Source organism: Elephas maximus, chromosome 11 (assembly GCF_024166365.1).
Source record: "Elephas maximus indicus isolate mEleMax1 chromosome 11, mEleMax1 primary haplotype, whole genome shotgun sequence".
Lineage (NCBI taxonomy): Eukaryota > Metazoa > Chordata > Mammalia > Proboscidea > Elephantidae > Elephas > Elephas maximus.
Genome location: NC_064829.1, coordinates 22,028,182 through 22,046,654, shown reverse-complemented (window position 1 = coordinate 22,046,654; position 18,473 = coordinate 22,028,182). Strand labels below are relative to the sequence as shown.

At 42.1% G+C, this 18,473-nt stretch overlaps 1 protein-coding gene across 3 annotated transcripts in view; it reads left to right on the top strand.

Annotated features, from left to right (window-relative positions):
• Positions 1–465: 465 nt before the first annotated feature.
• DLGAP1 (DLG associated protein 1) overlaps positions 466–18,473 on the top strand; it is a 1,139,806-nt gene continuing 1,121,798 nt past the window's right edge. For 2 of the 3 annotated variants that reach the window (XM_049901319.1, XM_049901317.1), the window contains exon 1: positions 578–1,254. The gene's annotated coding sequence lies outside the window, so the exon portion shown is untranslated. Of the gene's footprint in view, positions 556–577; positions 1,255–18,473 lie in introns of those variants that run through there. The other variant, XM_049901313.1, reaches the window with a different exon arrangement.

Below are 18,473 nucleotides of genomic sequence, written 5' to 3'. Positions count from 1 at the left end.
CCCTAGCATCGGCCAACAGCTCTGGCAGGCCCGAAGCACGCTCGGAGCGAGCCGGGCACCTCCCCGGCCTGAGCGCACGTGCCTAGGAGGAGTCCAGGGCGAGCGGCCGCGCAGTAGTAATCGGGCAGGTGGGAGCGGCTGGCTCCGGGCCGCGGTCGCCGCCCGTGAGCCGGCCCGGGTGGTTGGGCGGAGGCAGCGCGGGACTCCTCCTCCTCGCCGTAATAACATGCACCCAGGGGCGGTTGGCCAGCCCAGCCCCGCCGCCTTATCCCGCCTCTCCCCAGCGCTCAGCCTCGGCGCCAGAGGCGAGCGCTGCGCTCCCGGCGCCGCAAGCCGGGGATACGGCCTCGCCGACACCCTCGGCCGCGGAGACTCGGAGGCAGCCTCGGCCTCGCGAACAGCCGCAGCCGCCTCGGCTCCTCTCTGGAGTCCTTCTCGTCACCTTGCTGAGAGCTCGTCCCAGCCGCGGGGACAGCCCCCTCGGCCTCTCGTCCAGGCTCGTGGGACCGACGGACGGACGGAGGACCCGAGGGCCGGACTGCGGGCAGCGGCAAGGTAACGCCAGGATGCACCGCGGAGCGGTTGGGTGCGCGGGCGGCGGTCGCGGCGCGCTGGGTGGCTCCTTCCCGTCGCGCGGTCGGAGGTCTCTTAGCCGGCCGTGGGGGCTCCTGGCTGGCTTCTCCGGGAACCTTCACCGTCGTCTCCGCCTTCGCCATCCGCCCCCGGGACGCATCTCAGGGCCCCTTGGGAGCCCTGGGAACCCAGGGGGCCGACGCGCCCCTCTTCGGTAGAGCGGTCCTTGCGGTTGCCCCGGCGATCCGAGGAGGGGACGGCTTTAAATTGCGACCGGGTCCTGGAAGGGGGAGGGGAGGAGAACACCAGTCCAGGTCATCGCCACGGACCAAATTCACAGGCACCCGATGCACCTCGTAGGGGAGGAGGGGCTGCTCGCTGCGGGGGATTCTCAGCAGGTTCCTGGGTCGTTTCCCAAGCAAGTTGTTGCACTTGGTTTTTGGGTGACATTTTGGCGGTGGTTGTGGAGAAATCCCTCCCCCGAGGGTGTGTGTATGTGTAAGAGAAAGGAATAGAGACAAAAAGAGGCAGAGAGAGAGACGTACAAAGAGACAGATACAGAGAGAGGGACGCGGAGAGAAGAGCTCCAATGGGCGGGAAGTAACTGGAGCGTCGCCCCCAGCGCGCAGCCAAGGCCAAGTCCCGGCGAACCGCGGCGCTGGGGATGAGACCCGGCATTCAGTAAGTCAGCAGAGCGAATTCAATGAGCGGGGTTGAATCTGAACTCGAACAGTGACCCCTCCTCGGGGCCAGGAGAGATAACAAATTGCACTTTCATTGAGTGGCGGCTGCAGCTGCGGAGGGACCTGCAGAGGGGCCGGGGCGGCGATGAAGCCCCTGTATTCAGGAGTCGCGGCTGCTGCGTGCTCCGCGGAGGGCGAGCTCGCCCGGCTTTCCCCCGCCGGCCCGGGAGGCCGTGGGAAGGGGCCGCCCGCCGCGCCGCGCCGCTGCCGGCGCTGGGGACACTAGGGTGCCTTGTAGGAGCGCGGCTCCCCGTCCCCGCCTCCCGGGCAGCTCCCCCGGGCTCAAATGCTGCGGAATTTTCTGTCGGAGAAGGGGAGGGGATAAGAAGGGGAAGGGGCTAAGGGCGGTGAGGACAGGAAGCTGATGAATGAGATTTTCTTTAAGAACTCAAGCGATACTCTCCACTCTAGACAGTGACACAGGCTCCGGTATGTTAGAGATGTCCTCTCCGCACCCCCCCCCCCCCGCGGCCGGCTGTACAGGGAACACATGAAGTTATGGGATTATAATCGTGAAAGACATAATAATATAACAATTAAAGACAGATCTTTAGCTTTTACGGTCTTAATGGATGGCTTCCTAAAATGTAATGGTAGAACAGCCTGAATTGTATTCAGACAATGGAATGAGACATGTTTGGAACCAGGAAATGATTTTAGGACAGAATGCAAATATCTTGCAAATCGTATAACCATGAAGGCCAACTTCTTTTTGACTGTCCTTTATAGCAGGAAGGTAGTTTTTATGGCCTGTGTCATTTTGCATTTATAGCAGTGGTCTTTATTCCAATTTGACCGGAAATGACTTGGAGGCAAGAACTGCTACAAGTATCCCAGATTATCTGCTGCCAAAAGGACAGAGATTTCTTCGTCTAAGTTTTTAAAAAGGAAGTTCAAAACTATAAATATTGAATCTATTTGTGTAAAATGTATGGAATTGAAAAGGTTAAGTGATAAAAACCGCCTGCATTGGAAAGTGAACAGAGAGTTTGTAACGCTAGTTTTGTCTTACTGTCTTTTGGGTTTGGTAGTTCAGTTCAGAGTTGTTGCAGTGAAGGCCATGCCTTGAAATATTCCTGGTTCCAGATCAGAAGTCATGTGGATTCAAAGAAACCTAATTGAATCACTTAAATTAAGGGAAGATGTAAGTTTGTTTTGCTGAGAAAACTTGAATGGATTTCCAATATAGGATATTAAAAAAAAAAAACTTACATCTATCTCTGGATTTCCCTATATATTTTTATTCTAAGATTAGTTTGCCGAATAAAAATATTTTTTATCTAAAAAGTTATAGGCAATATAAATATTGGCAAAATGAAAATTGACAGATTACTTAAAAAATTGTCAAGCAATTTTCTGACAAAGCTCTTCAAATCATACACAAGCAATTGTGCTTTTGGGGAAAAATATACATCTGAGTCTTCCCTATAGGGACTTTTCATGGTTTAGAATCTGTAACTTCTCCTTCAGTATAAACTTCGTTCTGCCAGCCCTGAAAACGTGATGAGGTATATTAGTGATTATTGAAAGCAAATGGAAAACAAGTCCTCTTCCCAAAGTGTTATGGATCCCATCCTGAGAAATAATCTAAAAGGAACTGTGGTGTTCTGTTTTCTAAATCCTGTGATTAAGGGTCCTCTTGAATCAGAACTTGTAATAGGAATTGCGTGAAGTTTGTTTTGACTCTTTTAGGTGTGTGTGCCTTTGTTACATATAACCGTACAGAATTTTTAAATATAAAATTAAAACCGGGGAGAGGGGAACTTAAGTTTTGCTAATTACACATTTGGAGATATGTAGCATAGTAATAGTTTCAGGTACAATTTCATTGATGTGAGTACCATATTCTTTGAATAGCAACTTCTCTGGAAACAATAAATTGAGTGCTTTTACTTTGATTTCACATAATGGGTTGAACTGTATTTCAGATTCACAAAGAATAGTATAATGAATGCTAGGGGATCTCTGGTGGTGCAGTGGCTAAGTGCTTGGCTTCTAACTGGGGGTCGGTGGTTCGAACCACACTAGCTGCTCCGTGGGACAAAGATGTGGCAGTCTGCTTCTGTAAAGATTAAAAAAAAAAAAAAAAGAAATCCTATGGGGCAGTTCTGCTGTGTCCTATAGGGTCACTGTGAGTCAGAATTGACTCAATGGCAGTAGGTTTTGGGTTAATGAGTCCTATCTTAATCTGTTAAGGAAACAAAATTCCAGCTCCTGGTTCATACAGCATTTAATATCTTTATTTGTATTATTTCTATAGTGAAATTTCTATGATCAACTCAAATTCTTGATCACGCCACAAAGTGTCCCACCCTTTATGGAGCAATTCTTCTTGGTGCAGAAGGAACTGTTTGCTCTCAGGCAAGCATCCAGTTGGAAGACTTTTATGAAATTTCATCTCTATAGAAACCACACTTGTCTCTTTTCTTAATTTAGGGAAACAATGTAGTTTTAAGTTCTTTTGTTTTTTTCATCTCCCTCCTTTGGTCATTTTCTTTTTCCCTTGCTAAGGAAATACCGTGAAAACTGGAAGGTTAAAAGGACTCCTTTAATAACTGAAACACTTCTCCCCAATCCCCACCCCCTGCACTTATTGTCTGTGCCTTATCTCATGGTTTGCTGTTTTCTTTGCAGGTTTTTTTTTTTTTTTTAATTTTAAAGAAATGCTACCACAAGAAGGCCCTTTTCTAGCGTCCTCTAATATCTTTATGCTGCTAAGACACTTAGAGGTTCAAAATTACCTGAGGTCTTGTATTGTTTCTTTTGTTTCCAGAAGATCCTAAATACTTGTAGTTCTCCACTTTCAAAGAGAGAAATACCTGCAGTGGCTTCCACAAGCCTTTCTTCCTAATGTATTGTGGAGAATTTATAGCCTGATTCTTGTTACTTCCCAGTGAACGTGATTTTCTCTAAATGTGATTTGCCAAAGGTGTTGTTTCCAGGAAGGCTTAAAACATTCTTCTACCAAAGATGGGGATTTAGGTTAGGACTCTACCACCAAGACCAGTTGCCTTGGGTTGATTCCCACTCATGGTGACAACCGTGTGTTTCAGAGCAGAACTGCACTCCACAGGGTTTTCAGTGGCTGTGATCTTTCAGAAGTAGAACACCGGGGCTTTCTTCCGAGGCACGTCTGGGTGGCTGTGTACTGCCAACCTTTCCATTAGTAGCTGAGTGCTTAAGCATTTACACCACCTGGGGACTTGTAGTCATTCATTTTAATTTATTAAATATCCACAGCTAATTCATTGTGTGAGATACCAGATACCAGTTCCTTTTCTTCTCTTTCCTCATCATCACAATGCTATTTTTTAAACCCTTCCATGAGGGCTGACAAGTATCAGTAATGTATCTATTTTGCTTAGGTAAGTAAATATTTGTAACCCTACAACACAAAACTGCAGAGCAGAACAAGGTTGGGAACAAGAAAAATGGGATGTGAATATGAGGAGGTTAAAAAGGAGATTGGCTTCCCTATGAGGTCTTGTTTTCCTTGCTCGGATTGCACAGTGTTTGATTATTTTCGCTTATTGTAGTGTTTTTCATTTGTTGCCATCACGCAGAGGTGGGTACCACACACAAGAGAAGTTGACCCAATCATTTTACTTTCTTTGTTCTAGTAAGTGGTGGGAGCTGGACAACTGGTGTCTGAGTGAGAAACCCTGGTATTCTCTTCCTTTGTTAACTCAAGATTTTTCTTCCTTGGTGCTTTCTTGTTTTTCTCTCCTGTAGAAGTTACTGGGCAATGAGTGACACTTAGGAAAAGCAGCTCATACACACAAAGCCCTCTCGGTCTATATCGATATAGGATTGGCTCACATTTATGGGCCTGTTCTTGAATAGATGAGAACCCACGTAGCTGTGACATGATTGCCCCACTTGTGGTTGTCAAGGTCTAGATGTCAATGCTCTGGGTCTACTAGGAAAATAAAAATTCACCTTTCTTCTAGGATTTGCCTGAAACTAAACTGATTATTTTCACTTATTATAGTTTACTCTTGTTGTCACTGGCCAAATTGTCTTCTTTCAAAATTTTCTTGTCAGTTTTGTAAGCAACAACACAAAAGCAAGCTATGAAGTGTGTGCTTTGGGATTGCCAAATCTTGCCCTGTTTTCCTCATAATCAGCAGAGTGGAGGTCTTGCTGAAACCATGAATAAGCAATTAGAAGAGGAGGAATTGTGCTGTGACTTGCTTATCTCCCTGGCCTCTGCATCTACTCTCTGCTCCAGAAGAGTTACTAGATGATTTAAATGGTTCCCTCAGGCTGCTTATGGGAAGGTCTCTCTGGGCACAGAGCCAGCTCTGCCGCTCTTCTCTGTGACATGGTTTTGGCTAATTTGAAAACATCTGCTAGAGTCACTTCCTTTTTAATTCTACTACTGTAGAACGTTGATGAGTGTATGATAGGAGAACTGGCGTTAACCCTCACTCAAACCTCATGATGATACCCTTTCCCAGTGGACCCTTCCCTGGTTTCAATTTCAGTGGAAACTCATAGTATGAAGTCTTATTTCAGGACTAGAAATTTCCCTGCTAGATATCACTGACATTTCCTTACAAAATACATGCCTCAGTTTCAGAGGAAAATGGCATTTTGATCTTGTCTCAGACTTTGCAAACAAGTTTTCTTTGATATGATTCGTCATACCATACTGGTCAAAAGGCAAGGTATGAGCATTCCCTTCCAAGCTCTTTTCTTCTAGACATTAACCCAGAAGGCAACAGTAACCTTTTCCTCCTATCAAACCAGGGATGTGCTTTCCCATTTAGAACGGGGTGTGTGGGGCTGGGCAGAAAGGGGACTTTGATGCCATAACCTGTTTGGAAGTGCATCATGTGAACCCTTGCCTGTGCCGTTCAGATGACGCTGAAGTGATTCTGTGGCTCCTCTGAAGCCTTTTTTCCCCCACTTCTCCCTGGAACCCCATTTCATTCCTTGTTCCTAAGTTTACACTGATAACACCTGGTAAACACAGAGCTGATCTCTGCATGGCCAAATGTGATGGGTTAGGCTGAGCTACATTTCCCAGCTAGGGAACTTCCAGGCTGCTCTTGAAGGTTCTGAAATCAAATAAGGATTAAAAAAAAAAATCCAGCCCCTACCCCAAAACCCTCCTGTTCCCTCTCATTTTTACTTAAGATAAACATGTTAATAGCTTAGCTGTCTCCACTTACTGTGTACTGAATTCATCCCTGCTTTCAAGACTTAGCGCAAGCTCCCCTCTAAAGCCTTTCCTACCCATCACCCTATAGGATTAACACTCATTTCTATGCCTCCGTTGAATCACATGCATATTTATATCTTAGTTTTGTATTGCATTTTCTGTTTCTGTGCCGTAAGCTCAAGGGATAACAGGGACAGTGGCTAATATGGTGCTTGCATATGGGCGGGATACAAGTGTTCATTCTGTGAGTGAAAGGATGAATCAGATCACAGGAATGAGAGACGAGTGTGGTGGGAAGGAAAGAAGTGGCCTCATGGACTTTCTTGCTTGAGCTTGATTTCCGTATAGGCGCTTAGTTAGAACCTATATGGGGTGGCTCTCATTCACAGAGGATATTGGAATCTACCATTAATGTATATAGAATCATAGTCTTCTAGGTATTTCCTGATGTTTTATACTAGCCCGTGATCAGGTGTGTCGTGTACTCTATGCTTCTGATATATCTGAATGATGTGGTGTGGTGGGCCAGCCTTATGGGTGAATGATGCAGTGTGGTGGGCCAGCCTCGTGGGTGAATGACGCGGTGTGGTGGGCCAGCCTCGTGGGTGAACGACGTGGTGTGGTGGGCCAGCCTCGTGGGTGAACGACGTGGTGTGGTGGGCCAGCCTCGTGGGTGAACGACGTGGTGTGGTGGGCCAGCCTCGTGGGTGAATGATGTGGTGTGGTGGGCCAGCTTTGTGGGTGAATGATGTGGTATGATCGGCCAGCTTCATGATTATATTAACCTGCCACCTGGCACCTTGATTTAGATGCTGTATTCACTCTTCAGTCTTACATGGTCTGTGAGAAAAGGTCAGACTCAGCATGGACATGGCCTATTTAAAAAAAACAAAAAAAACTGAGGCTTGGTAATTTCTCTAGGTTTACGTTTCTTTTATTGATAATTTAAAAGATTCTGCTTTAATGATTAGAATCCTAAGAGATCTAATTTTTAGATGTCAGATATTTGGCATGTATAGAGCCTTTCCAAGTAGGGCAAACAAAAAATTATAATCTCTACCATGTACACATTACTGCTCAATACAGAAGCGTAAAACATAGTTTAACTCTTCCGGCATCCTAAAATCTCATGAAAAGGATAAGATTAAGAGATAAGAAATAATTAGTAATAATGTTTACAGAATAAAACAAAGTACTCAAATATATGGGACTAATTATACTTTTCTTGGGCTTTAATCAGGGAGGATTAAGAGGAAGATCTTAAGCTGGGCCTTCATGGAAAGGTGAGACTTAAATAGTAAGTAGGAGAAAAACCCACTGCCGTTAAGTTGATTCCAACTCATAGTGACCCTATAGGTGGATTTGAACTGCCAATCTTTTGGTTAGCAGCCGTAGCTCTTAACCACTATACCACCAGGGTTTTCTAGAGTCTATTACTGGATTAATACTAATACATGAGTCTAATACAAGCTGGATTCAGAAGTGGACGTGAAATGAGGGATACCTTTGCTGATGTCAGATGGACCTTGGCTGAAAGCACAGAATACCAGAAAGATATTATAGCTGTGTTTTATTGGCTCTGCAAAGGCATTCAACTGTGTGGATCATAACAAATTATGGATAACATTGAGAAGAGTGGGAATTCCAGAACAACTTAATTGTGCAGGTGAGGAAACTGTACATGGACCAAGAGGCAGTCTTTTGAATAGAACAAGGGGATACTGCGTGGTTTAAAATCAGGAAAGGTATGCGTCAGGGTTGTATCCTTTCACCATATTTATTCAGTCTGTATGCTGAGCAGATAATCTGACAAGCTGGACTATATGAAGAAGAACATGGCACCAGGATTGGAGGAAGGCTCATTAACAACCTGCGATATGCAGATACCACAACCTTGCTTGTTGAAAGCAAAGAGAAATTGAATATTTACTGATGAAGACCAAAGACCACAGCCTTCAGTATGGATTACACCTCAACATAAAGAAAACAAAAATCCTCACAACTGGACAAATAAGTTACATCATGATGATGTTATTGTTAGTTTCCATCTAGTTAGTTCCAACTCGTGGCAACAGAAGGAAACACTGCCAGGTTGTGCACGATCCTCGCAGTCATTGCTATGCTTGAGCTCATTGTTGCAGACACTGTGTCAGTCCATCTCGTTGAGGATATTCCTGTCTATTGCTGACCCTCTACTTTTAACGAGCCTGATGTCCTTCTCCAGGGACTGGTTCCTTCTGATAACATGTCCAAAGAACATGAGACAAAGTCTTGCCATCCTCGCTTCTAATAGGTATTGAAAATACCATGGCTTGGGTCAGGCATTTATCATAATGTTGTTCATTGGTCCAGTTGTGAGAATTGTTATAAACAGAGAAAATATTGATGTTGTCAAGGATTTCATTTTACTTAGATCCACAACCAACTTCCATGGAAGCAGCAGTCAAAAAATCAAATGATGTGTTGCATTGGGCAAATCTGCTGCAAAAGACCTCTTAAAAGTATTAAAAAGCAAAGATGTCACTTTGAGGACTAAGGTGTATTTGACCCAAGCCATGGTATTTTCAGTCGCCTCATATGCATGTGAAGGCTGATCAATGAATAAAGACTGAAGAATAATTGATGACTTTGAATTATGGTGTTGGTGAAGAATATTGAATATACCATAGACTGCCAGAAGAATACACAAATCAGTCTTGGAACTACAGCCAGAATGCTTCTTAGAGGTGAGGATGTCGAGACTTTGTCTCATGTACTTTGGACATGTTATCAGGAAAGACCAGTTCCTGCAGAAGAATATCATGCTTGGTAAAGTAAAAAAAAAAAAAAAAAAAGCTTGGTAAAGTAGGTCAGTGAAAAAGAGGAAGACCCTGGATGAGATGGATTGACACAGTGGCTGCAACAATGGGTTCAAACATAGTATTGATTATGAGGATGGCAAAGGACCAGGCAGTGTTTCATTCTGTTGTAAATAGGGTCGCTATGAGTTGGAACCCACTGGATGGCACCTTGCAACGACAATACTAGATTGGAACAGAGAGAAGCATTAGGAGGCTTTGCACTAATCAAGACATAAATTGATGAGAACCAGGCCTAAAAACCAAACCCACTGCCAGCCCGCTGATTCCAACTCATAGTGACGCTGTAGGACAGAGTAGAACTGCCCCATAGGGTTTCCAAGGTTGTAAATCTTTATGAAAGAAGTCCGCCACATCTTTCTCCTGCGGAGGGGCTAATGGGCTCGAACTGTCAACCTTTCAGTTAGCAGGCGAGCGCTTTAACCACTGTGCCAACAGGCAACAAAAAAAGAAAACATAAAACATTTTGAAACATTTTCAAGTAATATTTGACTCCTTCCTTTCCCTTTTACCCCGTACTTCTGTCAAAAATATTTTGAGTTCTTTTATTATTAATTAAAAATTATTGTGTAATATTTTGGTAGTACCAAAGAAGTTAAAGAATAGTATAATAAAAGCCTATGTACCTAAAACCTAGACGATGAAATTAATCATTGGCAATAATGTTCAAATTCCCAGTGTACTTTTTCTTTAAGCAGATACCCCGTCAGAGAAACCCTGTATACTCAGCTTTGTGTTTATCACTACCGTGCATTTCCTTGTACTTTTCTATGTATGTATGTGTACCTAATCAGTATAGTCTTGTTTTGCTCTTATGAAGGTAAATGGTAACATGTTCCTTGGTTCTTCACCTTCCTTTAATTGTTCAATGTGTTGTTGATATATATTGATCTACTTTATTCATTTTTACTCTTATATGGTGTCTCATTGTATAACAGAATTAATATATCAGGCTTCTGTTGATCCCCCACGCATCTGTCAGTTTGTCGTACTGTGGAGCTTGTGTATTGCTGTGATGCTGGAAGCTATGCCACTGGTATTCAAATACCTGCAAGGTCACTTATGGTTTCAGCTGAGCTTCTAGACTAAGAGACGAGGAAGAAGGATCCGACTGTCTACTTCTGAAAAGAAGTAGCCAGTGCAAACCTTATCAATAGCAGCGGAACATTGTCTAATATGGTGCGGAAGATGAGCCCCTTGGGTTGGAAGGCACTCAGAATATGAATGGAGAAGAGCTGCCTCCTCAAAGTAGAGTCCACCTCAATGTGTAGATGAAGTCAAGCTTTGGGGACCTTCATTTGCTGATGTGGCAGGTTGCAAAATGAGAGAAAACAACAGCAAGCATCCATTAATAATTGGAACATGGCGAGACTGTGTCTCCCACAATTCAGACATGTTATCAGGAGGGATAAGTCTTTGGAGAAGGGCATCATGCTTAGTAGAGGATCAGCAAAAAAGAGGAAGACCCTCAATGAGATGGATTGACACGGTGGCTGCAACAATGGTTTCAAGCATAGCAGCAATTGTGAGGACGGCGCAGGACCGGTCAGTGTTTCATTCTGTTGTGCACAGGGTCGCAATGAGCTGAAACAGACTTGACAGCACCTAACAACAACTTGTGTTGATGGACATTTGTTTCCTAACAAGGCTACTATGAACATTTATTTACATATCTCCTCCTGCTAATAACGGAGACTTTTCTTATGGTATCTTAGGAGAGGAAACCCTGGTGGCGTAGTGGTTAAGTGCTGTGGCTGCTAACCAAGAGGTCGGCAGTTTGAATCCGCCAGGTGCTTCTTGGAAACTATTGGGCAGCTCTACTCTGTCCTATAGGGCGACTATGAGTCGGAATTGACTCGACAGCAGTGGGTTTTTGGTTTTTATCTTAGGACAGAATTGTGAAAGGATGGTATTTGTACCTTCATGCTTTTCAGATAATACCAAAATTGTGAAAAGGGGTGTACCTATTTGTACTCCCACCAGCAAATCTATAAGAACTACTTTGGCTTCATATCCTTGCCAACACTTGATGATATACTTTATTGCTTGCAAGTCTTATGGTGTGAAATCATATCTCATTACAGTTTTAATTTGTTCCTTGATTGCTAGTCAGGTTGACCATTTTTTCCCCTTTATTTATTAACATTCAGTTTTCTATGGATTGCCCATTCATACGTGTTGTCCATTTTACTGCATTTGTTTTTAACTCATGATTTGTAGGATTTATTTATATATTGTATATATCAAACATTTGTCTGAATAGGCATTTCAGTGATAATTGGTGGCTTGTCTTTTCATTTTTATGATGTCTTCGGGTAAAAAAGATATACATATATTTAATTTTAAAATAGGTGGACTTTTTATTCTCTTTCAAGTCTTTCTTATCATTGGCTATTATATAAATCCTTTAATTACAGTCCAAATTTGGGCAAAACATACAAATGTAACTTCTCTTGGTCTTGATATCGTCTCCTTATGTTTGAGGTGGTCATGCTGTGTGGATTCTATATAGTCTTGGTATTTGGATTCTGTATGGTCATGCTATATTGATTCTTCTGCCACTGCTACTATAAGACTTTGCCAGCTTAAGTTTAGGAAGCACAATACACAGAAGCCTCTTAACAGGGCGTCTTGCCCCCAGGTCTCCCTCTTCTGATTAAACTTGCATCTAGATTTACTTTTCTAAAGTACTGTCAGTGTCATTGTGAAACTCCTCAAGTTTTGTCCTTGAGGCCATAGGACAGCAGTCACATTCCCTCTTACTAACCTCTTCTCCCCCAGCGCCAGGCCCCTGTCTGGCACTCGGCTGGGTCTCAGACATGTCGGTGCAGCACATGCATGGAAGCGCAGCCTGGCTTGCATCCTCCTTGGCTGCATTTCGTAATTATCCCCTTCCATGACACTGCTCCTCTGCCATAACCGCCCATTGCTTGTCAGGAAGGTGCTATTCTGGCCATTCTTTCCTCTTCATTTTTTTTTTTTCCTCCTTCCTTATTTAAATTCTGTTTACCTGATGAATTGTTAATGGCGGATTCTCCTAGGGACTAGGACAAGGTGAGTCAGGGCTTTCTTTTCACTTACATCTTTCTGTACTGTTTGATTGTTTCACCACAAGCAACTGCTTTTTTTTTCAAGTAGTTTTTAAAAGCCCTCTCTATCTTTCAGAGTTCAGTCAAATCTCCCCTCACGTGACACAGTCTGTGACTTTCTAGCCCAGGTTAAACTCTCTTCTGAATTCCAGTTGCATTTATCTGGATCATCTATTTCATGATTTACATTTTAAACATCTTATGTGAATACTTCTAGATTTTAAGTTCCTTTAAATGATGAATTGGTTTATGTGTTTTTGCATCTCTCCTAGGCCTAAGCCCAGTAGCCAGCGGAGTGGTTTTTCAATGGGTAGCAGCTGCTTACTTGATGATTGGTAATTAGTTATTGGAGGCGGCATAGGCTAAGTGGAGATTTGGAGTGTGAGGACATTGGGAATAGGGACATTACTGGAACATACCAGGGGCTGGAATAGGGAACTGATGAGGAAAACTGAGCTATTTTTAAGCCATGTTGATTTTGGGGCGGGGGGGGGGCATCTTTTTTTAAAAAAATTTTTTGTTGTGCTTTAAATGAAAGTTTACAAATCAGGTCAGCCTCTCATACAAAAATTTACATACACCTTGCTATATACTCCTAGTTGCTCTCCCTCAGATGAGCGAGCACACTCCTTCTCTCCACCCTCTATTTTCATGTCCATTCAGCCAGCCTCTGACCCTCTCTGCCTTCTCATCTCTCCTCCAAACAGGAGCTGCCCACATAGTCTCCTGTGTTCATGTTGACTTTTTAGACAACATTGGGTATATCCAATAGGTAGCTAGGAAAACATTAAGCCTGAATTTTATGAAAGGATAAAATTTGAGATGTTGAACAGGGAGCTGTCTGTTGGAAGTTGGTCAGCAGATTTATGATACTAGCAGTTGTTTCTATGTTCCAGATAGGAAATGTTAGCCATCCCCCCCCCACGCCAAAAAGAAAAAAATTAGAATTCTACTACTAATTAGCAAGAGACTTTGGTCAAGTTAGTTAATTTTACTGAACTCAGTTTTCTCATCTGAAAAATGAGGATAATAAAACCCACATACCAGAGTTTTTGAAAGGATTAAATGAATTGACGTATCTCAATGTAAAGTATTAGCTCAATGCTGGACTCAACATGGGCAATAAGTAAATGCTGTTCTTCACGGTATATATACTTGTTTCTGTTTCCTGATCGCCCATTAGATTGTGAACTTTAACATAATGAATGTGTTTCTTTCAAACTTGTATCTCGGTAGTAATAATAATGGTAGTGTACTAGAATCCTCACCATCCATGCAGGAGATCCAGGTTTGATTCCCAGCCAGTGCACCTCATGCTAGTGGAAGCTTGTGTGTTGTTATAATGCTGAACAGGTTTCAGTGGAGCTTTCAGATTAAAACAGGCTAGGGAGGAAGGTCTGGTGATCTAATTCTGAAAATCAGTCAGTGAAAATTCTGTGGGTTATAATGGTCCAACCTGCAACCAATCATGGAGATGGAGCACGACTAGTCACAATTTCATTATGTTGTGCATGGGGTTGCCAAGAGTTGGGGACTGACTTGATGGCAGCTAACAACAGCGTATACTAAGCATTTCATGTAAATAATCTTATTTTATCCTTATGCCAGCACTATGTAGAAAGTGTCCTGCTTATAGAATATATTTTCAAACCGGAGAATTACTACTGGTGCAGCTGATGATTGAACCGAGGTCTGTTAGCACCAGGCTCTGCACTTCTCTGGTGCCTAGCTCAGCACCTGGCAATTGTTTGACACTAAAGAAACGTAGATTGAAATGGAAACCAACTAAACTAAAGCATTGAGATACCGATAACTGTCTGAAATGTGTCTAGTTGCCTTCAGGACATACCCTATTCTTGTTTGAATTGTTTCACTTCACAGCTTGTTGGCCCAGAAGTGGTTGTTTGAAAATTATTGAAGTATCACTTCCCTTATTTTTCTTTAATTCCTTCCTGCTATTTCCATGTATCTCATATGTAGAGAACATAATAGAAATAAAATTACTCCTGCTAAAACCACAACCCTCTAGTGGGAAGGCAAAGCTACTTTGTTGTAGAGTATCAGTTGTATTAAAGAACATCTTTGTCTCCTTTTTTTTAGTTTTACCTTGGTTTTTACCATGCCTGCTTTGCTGGGTTCTTTCAGGATGCAGGCTATTTTGATGGTGTCAAGAACACAGTGCATAAATAGATTGTGTTTGGCTTACCTTCTCCTTTCCACCTGCCTCTTCCCACTTGTCAGAGAAATGTTGTCTGACAGAGGTGAGTCTCTGTGGAACCTTCTGCGAGTGTGACCATCTGCTTGCTCTGGAGAAAACCAGTCGCTTCTTTCCAGGAAAGGATTTGTTGACAGTGAGAGAAGCTTCACCTGTCTACTTCCCATTGAGTAGGATACCTGAGCACATATCTCAAAGACAAAGAAGCACAAACACAGACGATATCTATTTAGAGAGCAGAATAAACAAGCCTAACATACCTTTGGCAAGGCTCAGTTAAGGACTTTAATGGCAGGGGGATAAATGTTAGATTGTAAGATTGTCCCCTTAACATATACCTGAAAGTGGTCAGTGTGTCTTAGGCTTCTTTGCAGTTCAGTCTGATGGAATTAAAAGCTTCAATATGATTAAATGGATGTTGATAAATCAACATTGTTGTTTCCTTAACTCAAGAGCTAGGTAATTCAGCTGGCCCGAACAATACCAAAGTGGTACCGTAGCTCTTCTTTTTAATTTTATTTTCTTAAGATAAATGCAAATTGCATACATAAGCATCCCTGCCTCAGATAAACAAATATAGGTGCAGGGTGTTTGGCTCATGTAAATTGTCAGAAGCTGAAATGAAAATTTATATATATAGAAAACTGATAGAATAGTGAGTGACCTTTGTAAGGTCCTTGCTGTCATTGTATTGTTACAGATTACAAATGCATTTCATAAGTCAAATGTCATAAATCTTTCACGCAAAGTTTCTAAATAGGTTATTTCTAATGCTTTTGTTTTGTTCTGAATTGCCATACATTCCTGATCCAAAGTAAATTTGACTGGTTTATTGACTTATAAATTTATTGAAAATATTAGACAGGTACTATTAAAAGTTATATGTGAAAACTAATGCTTTAATGAGTTGGTCACTTTACAATCTACAAGTGCCTTATATTGAAATTCAAATTGAATTTATTTATCTTGGGCATGTTCTTAAAAATGAATTTGCATATACATGTATAGAGTATATAGGAGTAAAAATGTTTTATTAGAAGTTGTGTAATTAAAATTGAATAGTTCATGTCGTATAATCATGTATGCTTAAGAATAAGATGTGAATAAGATACATTGTTCTATATCTGGAATTTGCCCCCCCACTTAGTTTCTACTCATCTTCACATGATGGGTTCTTCCTCATTAATGCTGCCCTTGACCACTCTTTGTAAAGTGGTTTAACTGCCCCCTTTATTGTCTTTCTGAACACCCTGTTTAGCATAGAACCTAGTACATAATTTCTTTTACTGTAATGAAAATATTCAAAACAAAAAAAACAAAGCAGTTGCCAATTCAACAGTTTCTCCATGTACATTTCAATGGCATTGATTACACTGTTCGTGTTGTGCAACCCCGGTGTCTTAGTCATCTAGTGCTGCTATAACAAATACCACAAGTGGATGGCTTTAACAAAGAGAAATTTATCCTCTCAGTTTAGTAGGCTAGAAGTCCAAATTTAGGGTACCAGCTCCAGGGGAAGGCCTTCTCTCTCTGTTGGCTCTGGGGAAGGTCCTTGTCATCAATCTTCCCCTGGACTAGGAGCTTCTCTTCACAGGAATCTCAGGTCCAAAGGACGTGCTCTGCTCCCAGCACTCTTGGTATGAGTTCCTCATGTTTCTCTGCTCCCTTCTCTCTTTTATATCTCAAAAGGGATTGGCTTAAGACACAGCCTAATCTTGTAGATTGAGTCCTTCCTCATTAACATAACTGCCACTAATTCCACCTCAATAACATCGTAGAGGTAGGATTTACAACACATAGGAAAATCACATCAGATGACAAAGTGGTGGACAATCACACAATATTGGGAATCATGGACTAGCCAAGTTGACAGATATTTTTGGGGACACAATTCAATCCATGACACCCTGTCACTATCTTTTTCCTAATTATCCTACCAATATTAACATAAACTCGCTGCCCCCCCCCCCCCGGAATCCCCTCTGTAACCACTAATAAGCTTTGGTTTCTTTACATTTTCTTATTTCATATAAGTGATATCATACAATGTTCGTCCGTTTGTGACTGACTTATTTCACTCAGCATGATGTTTTCAAGGTTCATTCATGTCGTGTGTATCAGGACTTCATTTCTCTTAATGGTTGAGTAATACTTCATTGTATGTATATACCACATTTTGTTTATCCATTCATCTACTGATGGACATTTATATTGTTTCTTCCTGAAATTGGTTCCTAATAAATATTGTCAAAAGAATGAGTGTGAGGTAACAAAGTTCTTGATAGTTTAAATTTCTTGCTTGTAATAACAAGGCAGGTTTGAGCGTACATACTTACCAGTTGAAGAAGTTGGGCTTAAAGCTTTGGTTTTAAATCTGGATTCTATGAATATGTCAGCTTCTAGTAAGCTTTTGGAGCTGAACAGTAGAAAGAGCATCATCCCATCTTCAGTGAACTTGGTCTAGTGAGAAAGAGAAATGGAATAGAATTCTGTCTATCGGGAGTAGCACGATTATGAGGTGTCTCAGGGTGCTGTGGTAGGACTGAGCGGGCACTCATCCCAGCAGGTGGGTGTGACAGGGTGGGCTCCCAATGATGCTACGTGAACATCAGGACAGGAAGGAAGCAAGCGGTGGATCTTTCTGGAGCCTCTGATGTCAATTCACATGAAGCTCCTCCTCCTTGTGACATGGTGGTGCCAAGAACAGAGCTCTGTGGCACGGACTGTGCGTATCTTCCAGGTATAAATTGAGAGGGTTCGTTGGTGATTTTGAAGTTCCCTTAAAATACTAATGGAGCCCTGGTGGCACAGTGGTTAAGAGCTCAGCTGCTAACCAAAAGATTATTCTTTTAACTATAATTTCAGAGGAGGGCAGTGTTACACAGAGGCCCCAGCGAAATATGAAATAAGCACTGAAGTTGAGTGACTTTACGGATCATGTGATTGTAATGGTGAGCAGTCTAGGGATTCAGCACTTAAATTTTGAAACACTGAGAAGGCTATGAAGGAAGTTTGAGCATGTTTTATGTAAACTAGGCAGATAGCATAACCAGAAGAATTGAAGATAAATTGCATTTTTTGGAGGGAAACTATGGGATATGCTGTTGGAGAGGGTGATCGATGAAAGTGATGAAGAAAAAGCAGATAGGGAGAATGGATGGAGTTGGGGGTAAGTGACTGGCCCTATGAGGGTGTATAAGAGATTTTAAACAGTTGGCCTTGAGTTGCATATATTGGGAATAAAGAGTGTTTAACAAAGATTTGTGGAAGAGTTTGGTGTCATATGCTAGGTAAAAATCCTGCAATAAAATATGCACTATTCTGAAAACTTTCTGGAATCCAATTTTCTTTTTTTTTGATCCATTGGCAAACAGAGACATGCTTTAAGTAATCACAGCTAAACATATGTTTATTAAAAAAAAAAAAAAAAAAAACTTGTTTATAAATGTTTGTAAATAAAGGTGATAAGCACTTTTTAGGGTTGTGGAATGAAATTTGATGACCAAAATAATTTTATAAGCAGTTAAAATAATTGAGGGCTTATCAGATGGTGGCATTAGTCTGGTACTTCCAGAAACATTTATTAACCCTTTACTTGTCCTTGCACTGTGTTTGACACTGGAGTACAAAGATACCAGGTCATGGAGGGACCAGCATGAAAGCAAAATTTTGCAACAGGATGCAATAAGTACACATGAGATACTGCAAGAACCCAGAGGAGGCCGTATGTAAATTCTTAGGGAAACTGTGGAAGCCCTCAAGCTATCCCAAACAATGTTTAGAGGTTTGCCATGCAGAAAAGGAAGCAAGGACACCCCAAGGAAAGGG